Source organism: Myodes glareolus, chromosome 1 (genome assembly GCF_982192425.1).
Source record: "Myodes glareolus chromosome 1, mMyoGla1.1, whole genome shotgun sequence".
Lineage (NCBI taxonomy): Eukaryota > Metazoa > Chordata > Mammalia > Rodentia > Cricetidae > Myodes > Myodes glareolus.
Genome location: NC_142026.1, coordinates 97662802 through 97686830, shown reverse-complemented (window position 1 = coordinate 97686830; position 24029 = coordinate 97662802). Strand labels below are relative to the sequence as shown.

Genomic DNA, 24029 nt, shown 5'->3' with positions numbered 1-24029 from the left:
TGGGAAGGATAAGGAGATGTGGCCTTCTTGGAGGAAGTGTGTCACTTCAATCAGTACCATTTCTGGTTAGCTCTCTCTACTTCATGGTTGTCGTCTAAGGTGGGAGAGTTCCCAGCTACAGCTTCAGAGCCACGCCTGCCTGCCTGCCACCATGCTTTCCGCCATCTTGATCATGGACTCGCTCTTTACAACGGTAAATGCTTTCTCTTTTACGTTGCCATTGATGTGATAAGACACCATGAAGTAGTAAGAGGTCTATTTTAGGTTTAACGTGTCTACTTTCTATGCTCATACCCTAGAAGTAGAAACTGGTAAACAGACAAAGACGCCGTGAAGCTACAAGCGCAGAAGGTAGGAAGGTGATCCAAGGAGCTGGGAGAAGTTACATGGTGATTATAAACAAGCTAAAAGGATGCTGCTTCAGCAATAGAAGAGACAATTTTGACAATGACATACAGAAAAAAATTGCCCCTGTGGCTAAAAGTCTTCCTAGAGTGAGCTTTCTCTCTGCCCTCCTCTTTCGGCAGGGCCAAGGAGGCTAAGACTAAAGGCTGGTTTCTGATTTTCTTTCTCCAGCACTTCTCGCTCTGTTCCCCAGTTCCCTTATTTTTTCACATTCAGGCCAGATGGTAACACTTTGGAATGTGGATTTATATACTAAACTCAACTTGGAGCAGATCCACTTAATTAACTTGAAATAATTAATTAGGGTTTCTTAATGAAAATAAATGGGTCTTATTCTTTGAGTCACAGCTTTTTTTAGAGTCAGGGAAAGATGGGTATCCCAGTGCTAGTCCTCATGACTTCAGAGAGCCTGCTCACCTCTTCACTCCCCTCCTGTATCCCAGGTCCAAGAATCTCATCCTTCAGCTGGCACTTAGTGCATCGAATGGCTTTGTTCCTAACATCATCATCATTTTGAATATTTTATGAGTGACTTTTTCTACTCTGCTCATGTATTTTTGTTTAGCCTTAGGTGCCTACTGCTATTGCTGTGCATGAAAATAGGGAGACCAGCAATGGGACTTTGTGGTTACTGGTACCTTCTAACCCTCAAACCAGACTTAAGTCTTAGCTCTACTCCTTGCTAGCAGAAATTCTTGACAAATTTCTTGTCCTTTCAGTTTCATGCTTCCACATCGATCAATGCCTGTACAGTGCATGATAACTCTAAAAATTGTATTAAACAGGTAAAACAGTTGGGATAGCCACCTTCCCACAGACATGCGATTCATATTGGTTTCATCGCCACTGTTGTAGTCATATCATCTATAAGGATCAGATGTCTCCTGGATGTAAGATAATAAGACCGAGCCATAAATCTAAAGCAGAGCCTGGCTTCCCAATGGCAGCACATAGTGTATTTCCAGTTCACTTCCATCTAATCCATACAGAACTCACTCTAATTTTTTTTTCAAAAGATGGATAGGATGGTATGCCTTATAACAGGATCACGGTGGAAGTCATCCAAGAGTTTTTATTAATAGATAGGAGAGAAAGTTTTCATTTTCCCTGAAAGGGAACCGCCAGGCAAGCATTGGGTTTAATCAGGATAAATAACGGATGTCACAAATAGTGGCAGAAATGTTTAACATATTTTTTTTACAAGGCAAGATGTGTCATTCCCTCCTGTCTTTTTAGCCTCACAGAAAAAATAAGAATTTGGATATAGGTACGTAATGGGCTAACCTATAGCTCTGGACAGCACATTTATGCAACATTTTCTTCAAGAACTAATCAGGCAAACAAAACTTCCCTATGGTCTAGGGTGCCTAACTTACTGACTGCAAACTGTATGTACTTTTCTGCTCCATAAGCAAACAGCAAACTTACCCAGAACACGTGAGGCTAAGAGTGTTCCACACTATGAACAGGCACATCTCAGGCAGAGGCATGTCTCCACTGAGAAACAGGGCTGCCCAAAGGTACTCTGTGGTCATCTCTTTAGCCAGTGGAGGCCTGTAGATCATCCTGTATGTTGTGTGATAGGACAGATAGCCAGTATTTTATCTGTCATGTAGCTTAAAGAGGCAATGGAGGGACAAGGCCTGTGTCAGCACTGGTGTCCCCAAAGGCTGTTTCTGTCTTGATGGCTCTTTGTTTTTGAAAAGGTCTGGAGAACTCTGGGAGTGGTGAGAATATCTCCGTATTGTTCAATGCAAGTCCTCGTGATGGAGTAGCCAGCATGGCTAGTTTTAAGCCTCTTCAGCTGGGCATTAAACTCAGATTCTAAAGAGCAACCATATGATTGTATTTATTTAATGTGGCAATCAGAACATTGCTAAGGGCAGACCAAATTTTCACTTTATTTTTGGTATCAGATGTGTAAGTTGAATTTTAATAAACCTACAAATTCGATAGACTTTCACCTACACAAATATAAAGATTTTAAAATTCCAGAGTACATTAATAAATTTACCAGGGTTTCTGAAGGAGGTTGGTAAGTTATCAGTTTCCTCCATGAAGTTCTGCAAATGAGAAGAGTTGGGATAACAAAAAGGAAGTTTGTATTCTAAAAAAGAGGGAGGGAGAAGGGGAGCGAAGAGAGGTAGGAGGGAGGAATTGAGAATGAGAAATGGGAAGAAAAGGGTAAAAAGAAAATTGTAAAGAAAGAACAAAAAAAAGATGATGATACAGAAAACAGCCCACAGCTTCCTAAAGGAATCAGATGAAACCATGGTGATCATGGGCAACCTTGAGGACAAGACTCACCATCCTAACCACAGGAAAGTCATGGTTCTTGCCAGTCTTTAACCAGTGGCATTTGGTTTAAATTCCACTGACAGTGAGTTTTGAGGCTTAGCAGGGCTGTATTGTAAGGAAACCTGTCCCATCACTCCCGTATCTCAAAGGGCTGTTGTCAGTTACCCTCCTGAGAGGGGACCTACTGTTTGAGAGGGAACTACTTTGGTCTTCTTACTTTCATCTTTAGGATTTTTAAATTTAATCTTTAAAAACACTATGTTTTAATGTTTTGTCCTCTTAACACTCTTACTAAATTCCATCTATGCAGTTTTTCATTTTGTATGTTGATACTTTATAATTTCTTGATCCTTTCTCTTTCTCTTCCTTGCACTTCTTCCTATTTATCTATTTCTTTTTCTTCATTTGAACTTGCTTTATTTTTATTTGTCTGACACATTATTATTATTATTATCCTATTAATTTTTAACTTCTTGCTTTTAGGTTATTTTTGTCACTTCCTGTTCTATGATTCTGAGTGGTTTGTTAGCTTTCTTCAATTTACTTTTATGGGGGCTGGAGAAATAGCTCAGTGGTTAAGAGCACTTGCTCTTGCAGATGATCTGGGTTCAGTTCCCAGCCCCAACATGGTGGCTAATCCAGTTTCAGGAGACCTGATTGTCTCTTCTGACCTCTTCATGCACCAGGCACATATGGGTTGCACATACATGCATGTGAGCAACATATTCATAAATGTAAATAAGATAAATAAATCTTTAAAAAGAAATTATTTTGTTATACTTACAGAAAAATATATACATAATCTATTTTGTGGTGTTGTTGTTACAAGAGTTTATTAGCTCCTCACTAAGCAGTGCTGGGTGTTGGGACCTCAGGAGAGAGCTGCTTTCTAAGAAAATCCACATACAAATTCAGATGAGACACAATAGGCACAGATGTTACAACACGGGAACACAAGAAAGGTGAGAAAGCCAGGCAACAATTAGACTCCACACTTCATAATCTGTAATAACTATATGCAAATGGATTACTATCATCACAATGCTGAGCATAAAACTTAAGGGCCTGCTTTTAAAGATGACTGGTGCCCTAACAAGGAATCAAGGGAAAAGATGAATGAAGGAAATAAGCCAATTTAAAACCGAAATGAAGGGTTCAGAAATTTGAACAAGAAATTCCATGTGATAATTGAGATTCGAGGGAAACTGAAAAGTTTTGAAATAAGAAGTCCAATAGGTCAAGCAAACTAGTGAGAAGCATCATGGATAGACAGGGCTGGGTGCAGGGACAAAACCAGGCACAGAAAACAAGAGGACCTGCAATCATAGCAACAAAGAGAAAGATCCTGACAACAATATGTAAATACTCAAGACCTGATTAAGAGACGAAACCTGCAAATCTGTGAGACAGAAAAAGGAAGCTAAGGTGCAGAGCAAGAAGCATGGATAACACACCCTAAAAACCTGAAGCAGAAGCAACAAGGAATGAAGCAGATAGCCAAGCGTGAGAGGCACTTAGAGCCCCAATACACAAGACTAGAATATTGCCTTCCCCAGTGCCATTGCGGTTAACGTGGTAAGAACACAGAAGAAAGAATACTGGAGGTTGCAAGAGAGGACTGTCAGGATATTTATAAAGAAAATCTAAGTGACAATGGATCCCAGAAGAAACCCTAAAGACCACGCAGGCAGAGAGCATAGACTGATATAATTTAAATTCTAAACGTAAATTGTATTTCTCTGAACCATCCCTTAGACCATAAAGCAAATCTTACTAAAATAAAATAATTATCTTACATTATCTTATATTAGAATCAAGCTAGAAATCAACAGTAGGAAAAATTACAGATAAAGCAGACATGTGGAAGTTTGAATACATATACATATTACATACACACACACACACAGGGAGGGCAAGAGAGAGACAAATGCTGGGCAAAAGTTTGTATTTTGGGGAAAAGAACTCTCATTCACCGTCTGTGGGGATATAAATTAGTACAGTCCCTATGAAAATAAATGCAGAGAACTCTTATGAAAGCAAAACTAGAATTACTACATGACCTGGCTATATATTCATCTCTGTATTACACAGCTATAGAATATTATTCCACCTTTAAATAACACAAAAGTCATATCATTTCCAGAAAAAAATGGATGGAACTGGAGGTTATAATGTTAAGACACTAAGCTGGACTCAGATAAACACTACTCATTTTCTATCATGTTAGGAATCCAGACCTTAAAAAGACACAGAAGTAGAAGGGGACCTACTGGGAAGATGAGGTGGTCTAGTGAGATGGGGGAAAGAGAAAGTAGTGGGATGACAAGTAGAATCTACGTGTGTGTGTGTGTGTGTGTGTGTGTGTGTGTGCGCGCGCACACGTGCGTGCGCACAGCAAATGTCATAATGAGTCAGGCATGGTGGTGCCTCCTTCAATCCCAGAATCAGGAAGCTGAGACAGAGGTACAGTCCCAGCCAGCCTGTCTAAGTAGTGAGTTCCCAGACAGCCAGGACTACATAGTGAGACCCTGCCTAAAACAAAACAACAAAATCCCCCCATCAAACCCGAAACAAACCATAATGAAACACACTGTTGTATACATTCTACACTGATTACAGTCAATAGACAGCACATCCCTGGCAAGATGTGAGGAAGGGGGAAATGGCTTCAAGGGCATCTGTGCTTTTGATGCTTGTCTAGAAAATCAGTAGAGGTCCCCAAAGCAGAACATAGGCAGTGCTCAGAGAGGAATAAAGATCCACTGCTTTAGGATCCGCATTTCCTAAGTGTATGACAGTTTTCATATCCAAGATGATTATTACTCATGAGGAATGAAGGGGGATTGGAAAATAATACTGAGGTCCCTTGGGAAGAGGGACAAAATGGAAGTAAGACTTTGAGTAGAGCATTGGATACACATGAGGAAACACAGAAGAATAGGAGGAGGAGGAGGATGACAAGGAAGGCACGGGCTGGGATATAGCTCACTTGCTCAGTGCTTGTCTAGGGTGCGTGAAGCCCTGGGTTTGAAACCTAGAAATGCATAAGGGATGTGGTAAGAAACACGTCTAACCAAAGTTCACTTTGGATATACAGTGAGTTTGAGGCCAGCCTAGGATAACAGGGTTGTAGCAGCAGGCCACTTGTTCATGCCGGCTGCCCAGAGCCAAAATAGTCACAGAGAAACTGCATTAATTAAATCACTGCTTGACCCATTAGCTCTAGCTTCTTATTGGCCAACTCTTACATATTAATTAAATCCATTTCTATTAATCTGTATATCACCATGAGGTCGTGGCCTAGCAGGAAAGTTTCAGCACGTCTATCTCTGGTGGTGGCTCCATGGTGTCTCTAACTCTGCCTTCCTCCTCCCATGCTATAGGCCAAGTCAGTTCTTTATTCATTAACCAATAAAAGCAACACATAGACAGAAGGACCTCCTACACCACAGGGCATCCTGTTTTAATTGATTCAGATGATGAAGGCACAAGAGAGATTTATATCTCACATAGAGATCAAAGAAGCACAGAATTTAATGTAGTTGGAATGAGGGAGACAAATTAGGTTACATTTTTAAAGAAGAAAAAGGTATTTAAAATTTCTTAATAGCTAAGAGGAAATGAGACAGTAGAACTGGATAAAAACATTATTTGCCTTTTATCCAAATTAAACCAACATATCTTTGATCTACAGTCTCTCTCTCTCTCTCTCTCTCTCTCTCTCTCTCTCTCTCTCTCTCACACACACACACACACACACACACACACACACCTGTGTATCCCTACTGCAGATCTGATGAGATTTGCCTGCTTTTGAGAGGAGAGTATCCTGCCTTGATGCTGCTTCCAGCATCCAGGTACTCCCCAGGCTGTCTACAGAAAAGCAGAAGGAGGTATACCATGGCTCAAGGATAATGTTAAAGTTCAAATGGCAGGCTGCCCTTTTGGAGTTCCGGTTGATCTGAGCATGCTGTCTGAGGAAGCATGCCTATGGAACCATGTGAAAAGACTGTGCAAAAATGAAATCAGTGATATTTATTAATCTTAGATATCCCTTTTGATACCTTTACCTGTATGGTGGATAAGTAAGAGCAATAATGAAATGCTTTCTAGTGACTGCCCAGCTCACTCTTTTAAAAGGATACTCACATCCCCATATTTTTAACATCTAAGAGGGTAACACTTGGGAACCTGCTCGCTTAACAGATGCTTCAGGAAACAGCACTACCATGAGTAAGAAGAACAATAAATACCAGAGATGGGCCATTCCCAAGGAGATGCACTATAGGCTGTCAGTGTGAATTCAAGAACTGCTGATAAGCATTTCCATATAGAGAAGCTGACCTGCTAAATTGTTTGCTTCTACCTCCCAACCAAAGTTTCCCCTCCTTCCCCTCCTCCCAATTCCCTTCTACCACCCCCGCCCCCATCCACTCCTCCTCCACTGTTTCTCTTCAGGTAGGAACAGGCCTCCATGAATATCAGTCAGCCAAGGTGTATCAAGTTTCAGTGAGACTAGGCTCCTTCTTTTCTTTAAAGGCTGGATGAGACAATCCAGTAGAAGGGATGGGTTTTAGAAGCAGGTATCAGAGCCCACGTTAGTGGGTTCTGTGTCCTACAATCCTTCTCTCCCCTCTTCTGCATTATCTCCTGAGATCCCCCTAAAGTTGGGGATCTCTGCTGTGGGTCTCTGCATCTGTTTCTATCAGTTACTGGATGAAGCCTCTCAGGTGACAGGTTAGATTTCCACTGGATGGATTGGGATTAAACCTACAATTTGTCCTGTTTACAAGGTGTGCTGGGTACCAACAAGCAATGGGCTCAGCCAAACCCATTACCCTGAGAGGAAGTTCACCGCTGAGAGCCAAACCCCAGAGTGGGATATTCCAGAGGCCTAGGGTAGAACCAAATACGACTGGGGAAAAACAGTCAATGCAACGATTCCTGATGATATTCTTCTATTCTCATGCGTTGACTTGCTCATTTTAACAGGCAATTACAAAAGAGGAGACCATAAATTTGAGAGGAAGCTGTGGCAGGGGAGGGGCGGTTATGGGAGAAATTGAAATTGGGGGGAGAAAAATTGAAAATAATATAAACATAGTATAGCCATGTATGAAATTCTTAAGAAAAATGGTTCATGAATCATGAAAACAAAGATTTTTTTCACTAGCCTAGATGGGGAGGGGCTCATTCTGTTCCACCCATTGCTGAGTAGCTATTGGAAGATGATGACCACAGGCGAGAGAGAATAATTTTTCTTGGGTATGTGACCACTGGTTGAACATGGTTGGTTGCCATGCTTCAATAGATAACATCACATACATTTTCTATGCAATATGGGCATAGATATAATATATATATATAATTAGATATAAAAATAAATTAAAAAAGATAACATCAAGTTGAGGGAGGGGGTTGAGGTGACTAAAGGAAACTGGAGGAAGGGATATAGGAAGTTGGTGTGACCAAAATACATTGTACACAAGGAAAAATTCTCAAACAGTAAATACAAATATTATTTTTAAAAGACATCCCTGTTCTGGCAGCATCTTCTATGGCTAAGATGGCAGGCAGAAGTAAATCTTCACCAGTGTTCAAATATATTGTGTTCTTTTTTATGTGCACATATCTAATTTTGAAGAACTAGTGGTTGAAATGGTTTTCAATATATTTATATAAATTTATTGAAGAAGAAAGTTGACGGGGGGCAGTGAGATGGCCCAGTGTAGGAGCGTGCTACTACCTGCGAAGACTCATGTCTAATCTCTGGAACCCACATGGTGGAAGAGAGAACTGATTTCTGAAAGTTGTCCTCTGCTCTTGGGACACGTGCTGTGGCATGTGCACCCCCCAAAATAAGTTAATGTAAGAATTTTAAAGGAAAGTATGATTGCTAATTTGGTCTTAAGTATCAGAGTCGAATAAAGACCCTTCAAGGACTAAGACAAAATGCCAGTGAGAACTGTGACTCATTAGTTTGATGTCATGGTGTTCTAGGGATGGCCACCTCAGGGGGAGTCCTTGTCTGTTGAGCCCCTACTTTACACAAGGATTTCAGGTGGACACCTGTGAAGAGTGTTCACTTTAAAGGGAAATAGTCAAACAACTGTGTGTCCTGGGGTTTGAGGGGGAAGTTGGCCCAGTAACAGGAGCTACTCTGCTGACATGTGTTTCTCAGTGGACCCAGGGGCCCACACATTTAGCCTCAAGGGACAGTTGCTGGGTACAGAGCCATGAGAGACTGGTGGCCAGTTCTGGGCCTGCTGGAAGCTGTGACCTGCTTGTGATCCTCTGAGGAAAAGCTCTGCCTGCACTTGACCTCTACCACACTGGTCTGTGCCAATTGCTAGTCGAGCCAAGGAAGCCAGACAGGCCTGGCTCCAGAGACACACAAACACAAACACACTGATGTGTTTGTGAACTAGTCTTGTCTGTGAACTAAACTAACACAACTATTTTTGTTATTATTCAGCCTATTCAAAATATTAAAGTTGGACTTCTGGGTTTACTAAATGAAAATAAATGATCTAGTACGAGACAAGCATGGAACCCCATTGCTGTCTCAGCTTACTTCCCCTCTTTCCTTTCTCTCTCATTTTGTGGGAAAAACAAAAGAACTGACTCTTGCTACTTCAATGTTGCAATACGTCTTTCTTTTATAAATACCTTGGAAGATACCAAATGAGGACACTGTACTCCATCGTCTGACAGGCGCCACAATCAGTTGTTTCTAGAGACAATGAACACGTCCCCCAATGCCTTTCAACCATTCTTTTTCTGGATAATTCAAAACTCAAATTCCTGCTAGCGTTATCAGCATAGAAAGGAAAAGACCAAGTACGTTAATTAGAATGCCAAAAGGCTTGTCTATTCACATTGGAAAACCAAGGTGTTATTATGATTTACCATTTAGAAAGTGATTTATTCTCTGGGAATCAACCTTATTGTTGGAGTTCAGCAACCACGGGTTCCCAGTCTCTCCCCATGCCTAACATTGTCACCCACAGTAAGTCTTTGTCAGGATCACAGTTCCCATTTGGTTTATGAGGTCTTCTGTTTGGTTTGCAAAACCAATTCATTTGGTATTAGAGTTTGTGCAGCCAGTCCCTATAAAGTTCCTTTATAGGCAAATATCCTCCCCTGTGGGTAATTTCACACATGAGTGCAGGAATAGAGAGCTAAAAATGGATTTCTGCCATTATCTTTTATATGACGAACAGACATTTCCACTTGGCTTGAGGAATTGATAAAAAGCCTTGTTCATGAAGATTTCCATTTGCTAGAGTCCAGTAAAAAATACTGTAGTAGTCAAGGGGTTTACTCTGTGAGAACGTGTCATTACAGGCTCAGTTTCAACCAAGGGGGCTCAATGGATCATTTGCATCACTTTCCCATGAGCCCTTCTTATTATCACGATATAGTCAAAATGGGATCACATGTATGTGAGAGAATGCACGGACCAGGGGCCGTCACACCACTGGAGTTCTTGCATCATAACACATCTTTTCCCCTCAGTCCAACAAAAGATATACCAAGGGTTGGAATAATTTAGGAGGGGACTAAATGTGAAAACTGATAAAGGCTATTTTGTTCATATGTATGCTGCAGGTCATGCATCCCAAAGATCAACTGTCCCATTTCAGTGGAATCAAGGGATGGACACAGAAGGACCACTACTCACTATTGGACCAGGTGATACACAGACATAAGATTTAGTTCCAGGAGAAGCACTCTAAATGTTCCTCAGCTGAAGAATGGATAAGGACAATGTGGTACATTTACACAGTGGAGAACTACAAGGAATAATAATAAAAAAAGACATCTTGAAATTTGCAGGCAAATGGATGAATCTAGAAAGCATCATATTGAGTGAGGTAACCCAGACCCAGAAAGACTACCATATGTAATCACTCTTAATTGGCTTTTAGACATAAAGCAAGAACAAACCAGTCTACAATTCACAGTCCCAGAGAATTGAGACAACAATAAGTACCCTAAGAGAGACATACATAGATCTAATCTTCATGGGATGTAGACAGAGACAAGATCTCCTGAGTAAATTAGGAGCATGGGGACCATGGGAGAGGGTGGAAAAGGAGGGGAGAGGAAGGGAGGGGAGCAGAGAAAACATATAGATCAGTTAAATCAATTAAAAAAAGATTTAGTTCTAGGAGAAGCAAGTTCTGCCCAGGAAGTAGAACAATGATTACATTGAACTAGAAACTGAGATTGTCACATGGCCACTTTGGACTCCTCCTGCTTTTGTGTCAACAGGAAAAGAAGGAAGTTGTCTGGCTCGGAGATTAATCCTGATTGCTGAGAGGAACCTGGACAGGGAGGTAAGGAGGGGTTCTGGGATTCAGATCACTGCGGATGCCTCTTTAATCCTGTGATTAAAGACAATGAAAAAACTACAGAAATCCTATCGAGGCCAGTGACTCAGAACCTTCTGGAATGATAGTTTGAGTCATGCAGAGGCTAAAGATGATGACCTACAAAGGAACAACGCAGGCACAGAAGCTGGAGAGGAACAGATTCTCAAGCAGAAACGTAGGACAGTGCATAGCTCCCTTAAACCTGAGCTTTGGTCAGTGAAATTCAATTTAGACTCCTGGCATCCAAACTGTGAGAGAATACATTTCTGTGGCTTCATACCACCATATTTGTGGTGCTCTAGTCCAGTGACTGTATGAAATGAGGAGGGTTGGTAATTAGTCACTCACTCAATTACTGAGTGTTAACTATTACCCTGAATGCTTCCTCCTTACCCATCTGTTCAAAAACACAGCTGAACACAATAAACACAATGCTTGGATATGGTGATGGGCAGAGTGGCTCACCGGAGTATTCATATTTTACTCCAAATGCAATGGGAAAGAAGGATCACCAGGTGCTTAGCAGAAAAGCATCATCTAATTGGTGATTGAAAGGGATCACTCTGGCTGTTGGTGGAAGATGAACTACAGGAAGGTTGAACTGGGAGGAGGGTATATGGTCTAGATGAGGGGTGTGTTTGGGACTCACGGTGGTAGGAGAAGAAGAAAATCCATCTTAGAGGAAGGCAGATGAAATGTGGGAGATGAAAATGAGACAAGTTAATACTGAATCTCAGCAAAGAAGACTATTTATAGGAAATATGATTCTGTGTCTTTGAGAATGTGCATGCGCATGTGTGCACACATGCACGCGCGTACACACACACACACACGTGCCTACAGTCACACTGTAGGCCACTGGGAGCCAGAGGAAAACTTTAGGTGACATTATTTAGGAGCTTTTCCCATCTATCTATCTATCTATCTATCTATCTATCTATCTATCTATCTATCTATCTATCAATCAACTATCTATCTATCATCTATCTATCTATCTATCTATCTATCTATCTATCTATCTATCTATCTATCTATCTATTTGGGACAGGGTCTTTCACTCATCAAGTAGGCTAGGCTGGCAGGCCAATGAGTTCTGTCTCTCCCTGTCTCTGCCTCCCAGTGCTAAGATTACAAGGGTATGTCAGCACTTCTGGCCTCTGTGACATAGGTTCTTTGGATTAAACTCAGATCTTCATGCTTAAAAAGTAAGAACATTACTGATGAAGCTACCTATGTAGACCAAGTATGATTCTTTAGAGCATTTTGCACAGTGTATTTCTCTCTCTCTCTCTCTCTCTCTCTCTCTCTCTCTCTCTCTCTCTCTCTCACACACACACACACACACACACACACATATATCTCCTCCTATATGTTATCTCTTTAATCATTGAGAATTTATATTTGTCTTCTATATTGCTATATATTGCTAATCTAAGCTATGTGTTATTCAGGGTATAATTCCTACCAATAATTTCCCCATAAGGTTCTTTCATTATTGAATTCATCTCTTTCCAGTAGACTGAAAATGTCCTAGGAAAATGGCATTCAGAAGAGTACAACAAAGGTTTCAAGGTTAGGCATGCAAACCTTATCAAACAAAACTGCAATCAACTTTTTCTAAAATACTTTTTGCATACATCTCATTTAGTTGGGGAAGGAAAGTCCTTCAGAGAAGCACAGTTTACCATAACCATCCTGATGCTGAGGGAATGGGGTGCACTGCAAGGTTTAGCAAAGACATATAACTTGGTGCCTGTGGACCTCGACCCTTGGCTGAAGTCTGTTCTTACACATCTTCTCGACATTAGCTGCTTAGTGGACTGTACTACAAAGTCATTTTTCTTTATTCTCCATGCTTAAGTTTGTAGGCACATACACGCTGCTGTTGAAGCACAGGAGGACTCAGCTTTCATTTAACATCTGTATGAATTATTGATGAGCACGAAAGCCATTCTTTCTCAACTTAAAGAAATGAGCGATGAATTAGGGCAATGATGATGGCTGAAGGAACAGAGCTCTTGACAAAGTAGCTTCCTCTAGTTATACTGCGATTCTTTATTCCTCCTCTTTCCTGTGTTTGGTAATAGCAAGAAGGATAGAAGAATAAAGTAATTTATGAGTAGAGAAAATTTGATCTGGGGTTGTTAAGGAACAAATTATAATATGGTTTTAATAGAAATTTTATTTCTAAATAGCAGTTTGTTTCCTGATATATAGATGCTACCTACTAAACAATCCTCAATATCTATTTTAAAATTTAGAATATAGATATGTGCATGGTCTGGGCATCAGTTCTGGGTGCAGAAGTTTGGATTATTTCAATGGAATCTTATATGTCATATCTACTGAATTACATAGCACTGTATAATTTTTGAAATCTCTGGAGTACTGCCATAATGTGAAACACCAAATATTACATTTAAAATTCAACTTTGGAACAATTATAAAAATAGAATTAGTTAATATTTTAGACGAAATTTCAAGTGGAATTTTGTTTTCTTCTACTACTAGTATTAGATTTTTTTTCTCCAACAGTCTGTAAGTATCTTCTAAATTTAACATCCATGAACCAATATATACATAACCATCTGTCTGATCCCCCTACCTCTCTCTTTCATTTTTGAAGAGATGGGAATGACAAAGTATCATAAGAGACATGTAATGTAGAAAGGACATTTATTGTCAAATTAACCAGTGTGAATAATGTTCTCCTTTTCTGGACAAGCTAGTGTGTGCATATGATTATTGCCTGATATTGCAGCTCCTGGGTTGCACCAGAAGTATGACACCAGCTTGGAATGTTCTCCCAGTCTCTCCTTTTTCTGCTTTCACCAACAGTTCATTATTTAGTGTAAGATATGACTTTAATGTTTTTTCCTTCCCATCTTAGTTCGGGGTGGCTGGCTCACATTGGTTCTCCTTCAATCCTTTATATAAAATAAAACTCATAATTGACTGAGCTGGAGTCATCCTAGTTCATCCTTAGATGCCACCAAGAGCTCCAATACAGGCCAGACACTCTGTGTATTTGAAAATGGAGTGAAAATAATTCCAATTAGCTTAGAAAAGAGGTCTTCACATAAAAATGTAACATTTTATGCATTTTTCTTTCTTTCTTTCTTTTTCCTTTTTTTACTTTTCAGAGATGTTATTAGGAACACATTTTTCAAGGGAACTACTTGGGTCCTGATGCTAAAGGCATGTACCATTTCATTTACTCCCCAAACTATCCTATAAAATGAGTACTATCAACAGCCCATTTTTCCAATGTGTAAGTGAACACTAAGAGAAATGACATCTGCTCAACGCTGTTATAACAGCACCAAATCACAAAGTTTTCTCTTTGCTTCTGCATTTTGAAACAGAATTACCCCCATGTAACCGCACTGCTCTCAACCCCTGCACTCTCCTCTTCCTCCTGCTTCCCAAATACTGGGCTTGCAAACACCTGTCACCATAGAGACTCTTACCCAGAGGTCTTTGCTCTAATGCAGAGAAGTCTGTGATCTGGATGGGAAACTTTGACCTTCACTGACTAAACTGACATTTAGCATTTACGAAAACATTAATGAAAGTCATGTGTTACATCATCCTCAACAGTATTTGAGATGTTTTACCAGTATAATGGTGATATGTTCATATCACAGATCTCCTCAAATATCGCTTCTTCTCATCACTGCTTTGAAATTACAACCATTACTGGGTCTCTTCTAGATCTTGTGGTTAATATATTACTATACTATCACATTTCAAAATATTTTGGCTATCTTCAAACCAATGTGTGTGTATATATATGTTTACATACATATGTGTATGTATGTGTATAGAGAGATTCGGCCTATAAACAAACAGATAAATAAAAGCAGTATTTTGATAGCTTTAATAAGTTGGTTTTGTAGACGTATTGATCTTATTTATGAATCTTCAAAACATTGTGAAGAGCAGCCTTTGGGCATCATTAGAATGCCAGATGGATCCACTGTGGAAAATAGGAGCTTCCTGGTAGGTCGTGGAGCTGGAACTTACTACTAGGCTCAGGCTTGTGTTTGCCATTCTGGCTGAGCTTACACTCTGTTCATGTTTTGGTGGACAGCCTTGCAGATGTATGCAAATGGACATAGATATATGCTTGCTTGCACATCTACATGGGAAAGGCTGTGTATAAGTATTCCGACAAAGTTGCTTCTGAGTAAAGAGTTCAGAAGGAAGCAGGACCATATAATTCATCCATGCTTCAGTGAAAAGTCAATCAAAAAAAAAAATTGAAAGCAACTGAACAAGGACAGTAATATAACTGAATACCATATACCTGGACAAGCAGTAGTCAATGGAAATCTAGAAGATTCCAGCATGAGACATCACTGTTGCAAACCTAGGACTCACTATGGAAAGTACCCAGGGAAGGAGGTGCTGGCTCACTTGGTACTTGCAGGTCTCTCCAACGTGGAGGGACTTGATGGAGTAGCAATTATGCAAACTCAGGGGACGTGAAGAAGCATCCTCAGGAAGGGAAACACTTCAGCACCTTTCTCTGTTTCTTGGGACAGCATGTGGTCTCAGAGGCTTCCATTTGCTGGGCTCTGTGGGAAATTGGGATGGCAGCTCAAGAGACAAAGGGGTTATCCTCTAAAAATGGGGCAGGCCATATTTCATAGCTTTGTTTTAGACTTTCTGTTGGAGCCAGTCTTTGTTATCTTAGTATAAAAGATACTATGGTTTCTGTGAACTTGGCTCACTAATATTCTAGGCCATGGGGGATAAATCTTTCCAGGTTTGCTGTGAAAGCCACGCATCTCAGTAAAAGGGATAGGGCCAGACATGCACTGTGATGATGAACCCACCCCCTGCATCTTCTAGGAGACAACTAGGGCTGTTTATTCTCTGCTGTACCTAATGCAAACACAAGACTGACTCTTTTGAGTCAATCTATAGTACCTCTAACCTGGCCATTTTCCCTCACAGCTTGTTATTGTGCTGCAAGTTTCAAATGTCTTTGTGACATGGAGTTTATAACAGACTTAAGTAGAAGGAACTTTGACCTCTCTCTGTCATTCTGGGAATCCTTTACAATTTGTCCCCAACTTTTCTATTCCTTCCAGAATATTTGGCAAATGGAAATTTTTAATGTGATAGGAGATGGATTTTTTTAAAACTAAACCTATTTTCTTTTCCTCTTACATAAATGGCTTGACTACATTTTCAACTTTGCTGTGGCTATGTGACTGAGTTCTGACCAATTGAATGGGGAGGAGGTTAAAGACACTTGGTATTCTCTGACTTACAGGTCACCAGTATGTCTTACGAAGACACCTACTGAAGGCCTAGTTCAGATATCAATAAACTTCTTATACTTAGTAAATATTTTTATTTTATCTTATTACTTTGTATGTTTGGGTGTTTTGCCTGCAAACATGTTTTTGCACCACATGCATGCAATGTCCCCAGAAGCCAGAAGAAGGCATTGGATCCCTTGGGACTGGAGTCACAGACAGTTATGAGCTGCCTTGTGCATTCTGGGGATTAAATTCTGGATCCTCTGGAAGATCAGTTAGTGCTCTTGACTTCTGAGCCATTTTCCAGTCCCTACCTAGGAAATAAAATCAACATGACCATTGCACACAAAGCAACATGGTTCGTGTATGAAGAGGCCACATCTGTGACTTGGTAGAACTTTCTTTATAAGAGCAAGTGTGTGATGTACAAGTCACTTTTGATTCTTGCCCTAGAGGGTGGAGGACAATAAATGAAACCTGGGCACCTGAGTGCCTGTATGGAAACAGTGAAACCCAGTGCTTAAAGTCAACAGCACTCACCCCAACTCATCGCAGAAGGAAGAAGTCTCAGAACACAATAAGCTGAGGCCTAGCGGGCACAGGGAAGTCAAGTTAAAATGCTTGATCATTCTACGTGGTGATTAATGTGAAACGCTTTTGGCCTGGGAAATGAATTAATGAATTTCTTCAATTCTCTACACACCTGACACGGCCATAATGTACCTAAGATAGTCATTAAAAGCTACATATTAACTTTTAAATCTCATGTTCTCAATTTATGTTTGAACACAATGAACTTAAAATCCACTACTTTTTACTCTCCCTCCTTCTCCCTTTTTTTCTTTACAAAATGAAATAGAATGGAATGCATATAAGAGAGGTTATTTACATATATATAGTGAAGAACTGCCCTGATGTTTACCAGTTGTCATGGGAAGAGGCTGTGTGCCCTGAGTTCTAAAGAACAGGCACATTACTGAAATTGCTCATTGCCACAGAGATGACACAGCTCAGGATTTTGACCTACGTCTAATGAAAGATTCCACTCTTAATGAAAGGGTCCCATTACTGCAAACTATCTGGCATGGGAGCTTAGATGCCAAAGACATTTGAAATTGCTGGCCAATTTGAGTTTCTGGGGTTTGGAATCTCATCTTTTGCATCCATCTGCCTGGGGATTTTAAGTGTTTCTGTCAACTTCGTTTGTAAATAAGATGGCAAATCATAAAGCAACAACTGCACATAGCAGACCCAGGATAAATATTTATGGGATGAAGTTGTTTTAAATTTAACACAAGATAATATATCATTAAAGTGAATCATACCCGCATTATTAAAGTTCGCGTGCCAAATCTCTTACGATGACAGTAAAACAGAAGGGGAAGGTGATGTGGGCTGTGCCACTAGAGGCAGAAGAGAGGGTCAGGGCATCACAGAGCTCCGGTTCTGACCTTGAGGGGTTTAACCTGGGGTGTTAGCATAAGTGGTTACTGAGACTCTTTTCTGATTTCTTTACAACTCCTGGAGATCATAGGATAAGTCATCTCATACAAGGTTTAGACAAAAATATTCTGCATGGTTCCTAATGAAAACAAATGAAATTCTGTGGCATGGACATTCATCACTTTACACAGAACAGCTGAAGTCACTTTCTTGGATACATTTTAGTGGATATTTGGATACATGTTTAGTGAATATTTGGATGGTAAAAGCATTTGATGCAAGAATAAAGTTTTATAGAAACCTTATGATCGTAAGATACTGCTCTTCAAGTAGAGTGTGTGTAGCTTCCTGATGCTCTGTGTGGACAGACACATGAGCTGGTGGAAATGCCTCTAAATGTTAATTATTACAGCAGTTCTGTGGCACTGTGAAAAGCCTTGAAATGGTTACAGCAAATATGTGGAGGTTAGTCCCTTGTTTATATGCCAGACAGAAAGAGATATCCCCCGCATTCAATGTTGGCCACTATTTTGCTGAAGAATTTTCCACACACAATAGCGTGTCGTTTTATTTTAGCAACCTTCAAATGCTGTTTGTGTTTCTGGTTTACTCATAAAAATCTACTGCAAGAAAGAAAAGATGCAAAAAGCACAGTTGAAATGTCTGTTGTAATATGTCTACTCTTTTGTTGTTGGTTTTGGTTTTTGAAGACAGGGTTTCTTTGTGTGGCTCTGGCTGTTCTGGAACTAGCTCTGTAGTCCATGTTAGTCTCAAACTCATAGAGATCCCCTGTGTCTGTCTCTGGAATGCTGGGATTGAAGGCTCATGCCACTACCACCTAGCTAATAGTTTTATGAGTGAGAGGCTACATTTGGCTTTTAAAACATGAGATAAGTTAGTAAGAACTCATAACAAAATTTTAAGAGCTGCATCTAGTTATACAATTTTAAAATCAGTAGTAAAAGACAATAGAATGAGATAGGAATTGCTAAACCTGGGTTATACATTTAATCTTCAAAGCCTATGATCTCTGGTCACTGCTGAGCAGCAATTTTTTCCAACTTACTCTTCTGAAAACTACATATGGCGAATCTCATCCTCTTGAAATTTAGAGACAATAAATATCCACCCCCAAGAATTTAAAGAGTAAATGCAAACCACACTTTACATTCAAATTCCTCTGACTTTGGCCACATCCTAACGTTCAACTATTCAATTCCTTTTGCACACAGAGGACACGAAAGGAGTTCTTGAACTCCACTTTATCTTCTCCCCACATGAATTACTGATTTCATTATTAAAACCACGTATTATCAGGACACTGGGATGCTTTTGAGAAATTTTACCACCAGAGTACAGGTATCTGAGGTGGAATGTGTGCCTTCATTATCCAGACATGGTTTCTGGACAGGGCATCATCACACCCCAGCTGACCTGACCTGCAGCCAGGGCATTCTGGTTATCTCCTGTGACTATTAATAGTTCCCTTGTGTAGCCAGGACATTGTGCTCCTCAATGATGAGATCTTTGAATAACATGTTACTTAACCTGTCAAAAAGGGCTCTGCAGATGTCATTAAATTAAGGATTTGGTGACGAGGAGATTGTCGTGGGTTATTGGGTAAGCTTACTATAATCCAATGATTCCTAATATATTGGAAAGCAGGACTAATCAGTTTTGAAGATACTATACCCTGTCTTGGAAGGTGGAGGAAGGAGCCAGAAGACAAGGGAGATACAGGAAGTCTTTAGAAGCTGGATAGGAAGTGGGGTTCTCCCCCAAAGCCTCTCAGAAACAGCAGAGTCACCAAAATGTGACTGTAACTGAGTGATCTGGCTTCCCAAACCAGATGTTAAGCCCCTGGTCAGCCACCGGGGTTGTGGGAAGTTATCAAAGCAGCAAGTCCCCATTTGTAAATCTAATCTTTACACGAAACATACAAAGTCTGTAAGATGACACTCTGACCTCGAAAAGCCAAGACTATCAAACTGAAAAGTTTCTATGCCAGTCTCTCCTTGGATTTGGTTTTAGGGGGCCCTGAAGCTAAGTAAGGCTCTTTTCTCAGCCTTTCCATAGGTCACTGCAGATTGACTATTCTGGATTCAATATCGCTGTCAGAAAATAAAGAACAGATGCGCAGAGCCACTTTCCAAAGTCATAAACGTGGAGATTGCATGAGCCCCATTCCATCAAGATAGTCTCATTTAGAATCAAGACGCTTGCTTTCCAGGATGAAGGCTGTATTGTCCAGTCAGCACTAAGACAGAGATGCTGCTGTGGGCTAAAGGGAGGGAGAAAGAATGGATCTCTCCCCCCTGGGAGTACAGAGTAAGAAAGAGCGAATAATGGGCAGGAGAGCCTCATTTAGTCATTTAATTCTGGGTGGATAAGCAACATCTGTGAGAAAGTCGCCTTTTCGCTCAACTTACAGACGCCCAGAACCACACCAGAAGGAGGCATAAACACATCACAGTGAAGCGAAGGGAGAGGAGAAACTCGAACTACAGGCAGCAGCAAGACCTACAGAGATCCCGGCCACTGCTCTAGTTCCCAGCACTGAAGCAGGAGGCCCTCTACATTCCTGCGCCCATATCCTTGTCCTGTCTCCTGCAGTGATGTGAACTGATTCCTATGACAGTCAGTTCCGCATTCGGGATGATGACTTCCTGAGAGAGTGACTGGTTAGCAGTAATTTTTTTATTGGCGCCACTTGATCCTAGCTGTTTGCTTGTACGTTTGAACCAGGGGTTTAACAACAGGCGAATAGTAGAAGGCACTGCCAGCCAGGTTTTCACACATTCAGTGCATAGAATTCCGGGATCAGGGAGACTGGAGAGTGTACACCAGGGTCCTGAAGACTCTTCACATGAAGCCATAGTTGAGAATGACCGGCTTGCACCTACTCTTCATAGTTACAACATCCTCACCTGAACCTCACTTTCTTAGTTGTGGCTGTCAACTATTCCTCTAGAGCAGAAAGAAGAAAGCAATTTGAAGCTACTAGGAGGAGCTTCGGGGAAGAAACCCATAGAAACATAGAAAGCATTCCGAGAAGACTCAGCAGCTCAGCCCAATAGTGGGATTCCTTGATTTCTTCCACAATTAAATAAACCTCTTTAACAATAGACACATTTGATGTCATCAAAAGTATATTTAGAAAACTTTTGTTCTTCAGACGCCATGGGGAAAAAAGCAAACAAGCGACAACCACCAAAAGGGAGAGACATTTACAAGCCAACTACCTGATAAGGGTCTCGTATCCAGAGCATGCCAGGAACTATTATCCTTCAATAATGAAAACAGAAATAATACAAGATGTACAAGAAGGTCTTGGACTCTGGCTCCACTGGTACGGTGCTTGCTTGCCTTGCATGCATGAAGGCTTGGGTTCGATACCTGGCACCTGCGGTGGTGGCACACACATGTAATCTCAGCACGTGGGAGGTAGACACAGGAGGGTCAGAAGTTTAAAGTTACCTTCAACTACATGGTAACTTCGTGGTCAGTCTGGGGTACACAGCAGCATATTTCTAGGTAGATAAACAGAGAGGCACACAGAGACAGACAGACAGATGGAATAAAAATAAACTAGAGACTTAAAGACATATTTTTCTAAAATAGATGTATAAAAATATAATCAGCTTTTTCTTCCAATATCTCCATAGAACTTATAAATTAATACTTTATTAACCACGACTTTTTTCAAATTTATAAAATTTACTAGCGTTTTACTTTGAATTTAAGTTGCTCAAATTCAGAAAGCACTGGACTCATGGGGCAGCTGGCTATTTAGGTAAAGCCTCCTAAACATGTCCCCAGATTCTGATTCTGAGGCTTTGGTGGGTAGCTGATGGATCTTCATTTTATTCTTTCAAAAACATCATGCTGAGAGATGTAGGTAGCTGGATTGGTTCTGGACTGTCTAAAACATGACCCTGGCCCTCACTCATAGCAATGACTTTAGCCATCCTTCCTAAAGAGATGATAAGATTCTTCTGGTTTAGGAGCCAATGAAGTTGCTAACTAATAATTAGAGTAACAATTACAAGGTCAACTGATATAAACTGAGTTCATGCTATGGAGTGGACCAGATCAGGATACTTAACTTTAGGGGAGAAAGATGGTAACTCTGCCATAGTGATAAGACCATGGCCAAGGGGTCTCCAAGACTCTAGAAAATAATTGAGGTTTTGAGGGAGCCTGGCCCTCCCAGCACTGTGTCAGGGACAACCTGAGTGGAAGATGATTTTACCCCTATGAGGACTTGTGTGAGCTCAGGACACAGAAATTGCAGGATTTGAATAAAATGAGTTAAAACAACAAACATGGCCCAGCCTTGGGAAGCTTCTTTCAGCTGTCAGTTTGACACTATACTGGGCAGAAAACTCCATGCAAAGTAGGGGCTTACACAAAACTAAGGAGATGTTAGTCAAAGTAGGAAAGCTTCCAGTTAGAAAATGAGTAGACTGCACACTAGCGCCCAGCGAGGTGACTATAGCTAATGGTAATGCTTGCTTGAAATCTGAAGAAGACAGAGTCTTAATGAGAGAGAGAGAGAGAGAGAGAGAGAGAGAGAGAGAGAGAGAGAATGGTTGTGTAATTAGCTTGATTGTGGTAAGACTTTCACAAAATATGTGTACTGAAGCATCTTGTTCTATGCTGTGAAAAGACACTGTGCCCACGACAACTCTTATAAAGGAAAACATTCAACTGGGGTGGCTTACAGTTTCAGAGGTTCAGTCCATTATTGCGGTGAGATGTGGGTGTCATGCACTCAGACATAGTGCTGGGGAAGTAGCTGAGAATTCTACATCTTGACTCGCAGGAAATAAGAAGTGAATAGTTACACTGGGTGTAGCTTTATCATAGAAGCCCACCCTTACAGTGATGTACTTCTTTCAGCAAGGCCACACCTCCTAATAGCGCCACTCCCTTTGGAGGCCGTTTTCTTTCAAACCCCACCTCATATTCTTTAAATAAATACAACTTGAATTTGTTGCTTACATTTGGGGAAAACCATAGCATATAGGAGACTACTTGATTGCATAGTCTTCTGGATGTTTCGAGCCCTCTCATCAATTGGACTGGCCTGTGTTCCCCTTTCTGTTTTGACTTCAGCCTGTTTCTACACTAATTCATTATTCACTTCAGCTTTGCCTCTTGTCTCCAGAACCTGCACTTCCTAGTTTATCATTTCTCTAAGAACCCCGCCCCCGCCAAGCCAAGTTCAGCATCACATGGTTGAAGGAGCTTTGTCTGCTCACATGACCCTACACCCTCTGTACTTGTGATACCCTCTGATGCACTTGACTGGCAGGGTCTAGGGGCTTCATTTGCTGCCTTTTCTTCTTTCCCATGTCCTGCTTTGGATTTATGTGATTGGCCATTCTACTCTTGGTCATACTGTGTCAAATCCCCATCAATCCTTTTCTTATGGGATTAATGAATGAATACAAAGTGGACCTCTTCACACATGCCAGTTCTAACTGATTATTAATGGATGCAGCAAGTGTGGTGTTAGAGAAATAGCAGTGGATGCTGGCATGTAATTCTCAATTGGCCATGCCTGCTTCTGTGAAGATGTGTGTAGGGTCTTTGCTGTGCTTTGAATGAGAACTGTCCCCCAGAGGCATATGTATTTTAAGACTAGGTCCCCAGTTGGTGCTTTATGGCACCACGAGGATGTGACACCTTGTTGGAGGAAGTATATTACTGGGATGGGTTTTGAGGGTTTGCTACACTGGCCCCATTTTCTGTTTCTCTCTGTGCCTTTTGTGTGCGATGGAATGAGATCGTTGTGCTTCCTGAATGGCAGGCCAGCCTCATGCTCCTACTGCCACGCCTGCCACCACATGAATGGACTGGATTCCCTTTGAACTGTGAGCCAAAACAAACCTTTTATTTCCCAAAAGTTACTTTTTGTCAGGTTCTTTTAAGACAACAGAAATGTGACCAATACAGTCTTGCCTTTGAAGAGACAGCCATCTTTGGGAGGGGCAGAGATTTCTTCTTTTTTTCAAGGTTGATATCTTGACTGAAATGCTTGACACAAATCTTTTTTTTTCTACCAAACTCCAATATTTTAGTTACGATACTTTTTTGAGGAAACACAACGGCCTTTTCCATTCATGTTTGCTAAAGAATATCTGCCACTTAGAGAACTGTGGGGATTATGCCACTTCTCCAAAGAGAAGATAAACTACCAAAGTCTTCAGCAAAATCTATTTTGTAG

The 24029-nt window shown here is 40.7% G+C and overlaps 1 protein-coding gene and 1 long non-coding RNA gene across 7 annotated transcripts in view; one reads left to right on the top strand and one right to left on the bottom strand.

The window, feature by feature from the left end:
• The window catches only part of Slc35f1 (solute carrier family 35 member F1), a 422660-nt gene that overhangs the window by 4669 nt on the left and 393962 nt on the right, over positions 1–24029 (bottom strand). The window lies entirely within an intron of this gene.
• The window catches only part of LOC125394461 (uncharacterized), a 78690-nt gene that overhangs the window by 35342 nt on the left and 19319 nt on the right, over positions 1–24029 (top strand). For 4 of the 6 annotated variants that reach the window (XR_007230229.3, XR_015002087.2, XR_015739020.1 and 1 more), the window contains 2 exons: positions 10315–10398; positions 10981–11045. This is a non-coding gene — a long non-coding RNA (uncharacterized LOC125394461). The remainder of the gene's footprint in view (positions 1–10314; positions 10399–10980; positions 11046–24029) is intronic. The other 2 variants (XR_015002093.2, XR_015002094.2) reach the window with 1 other exon arrangement.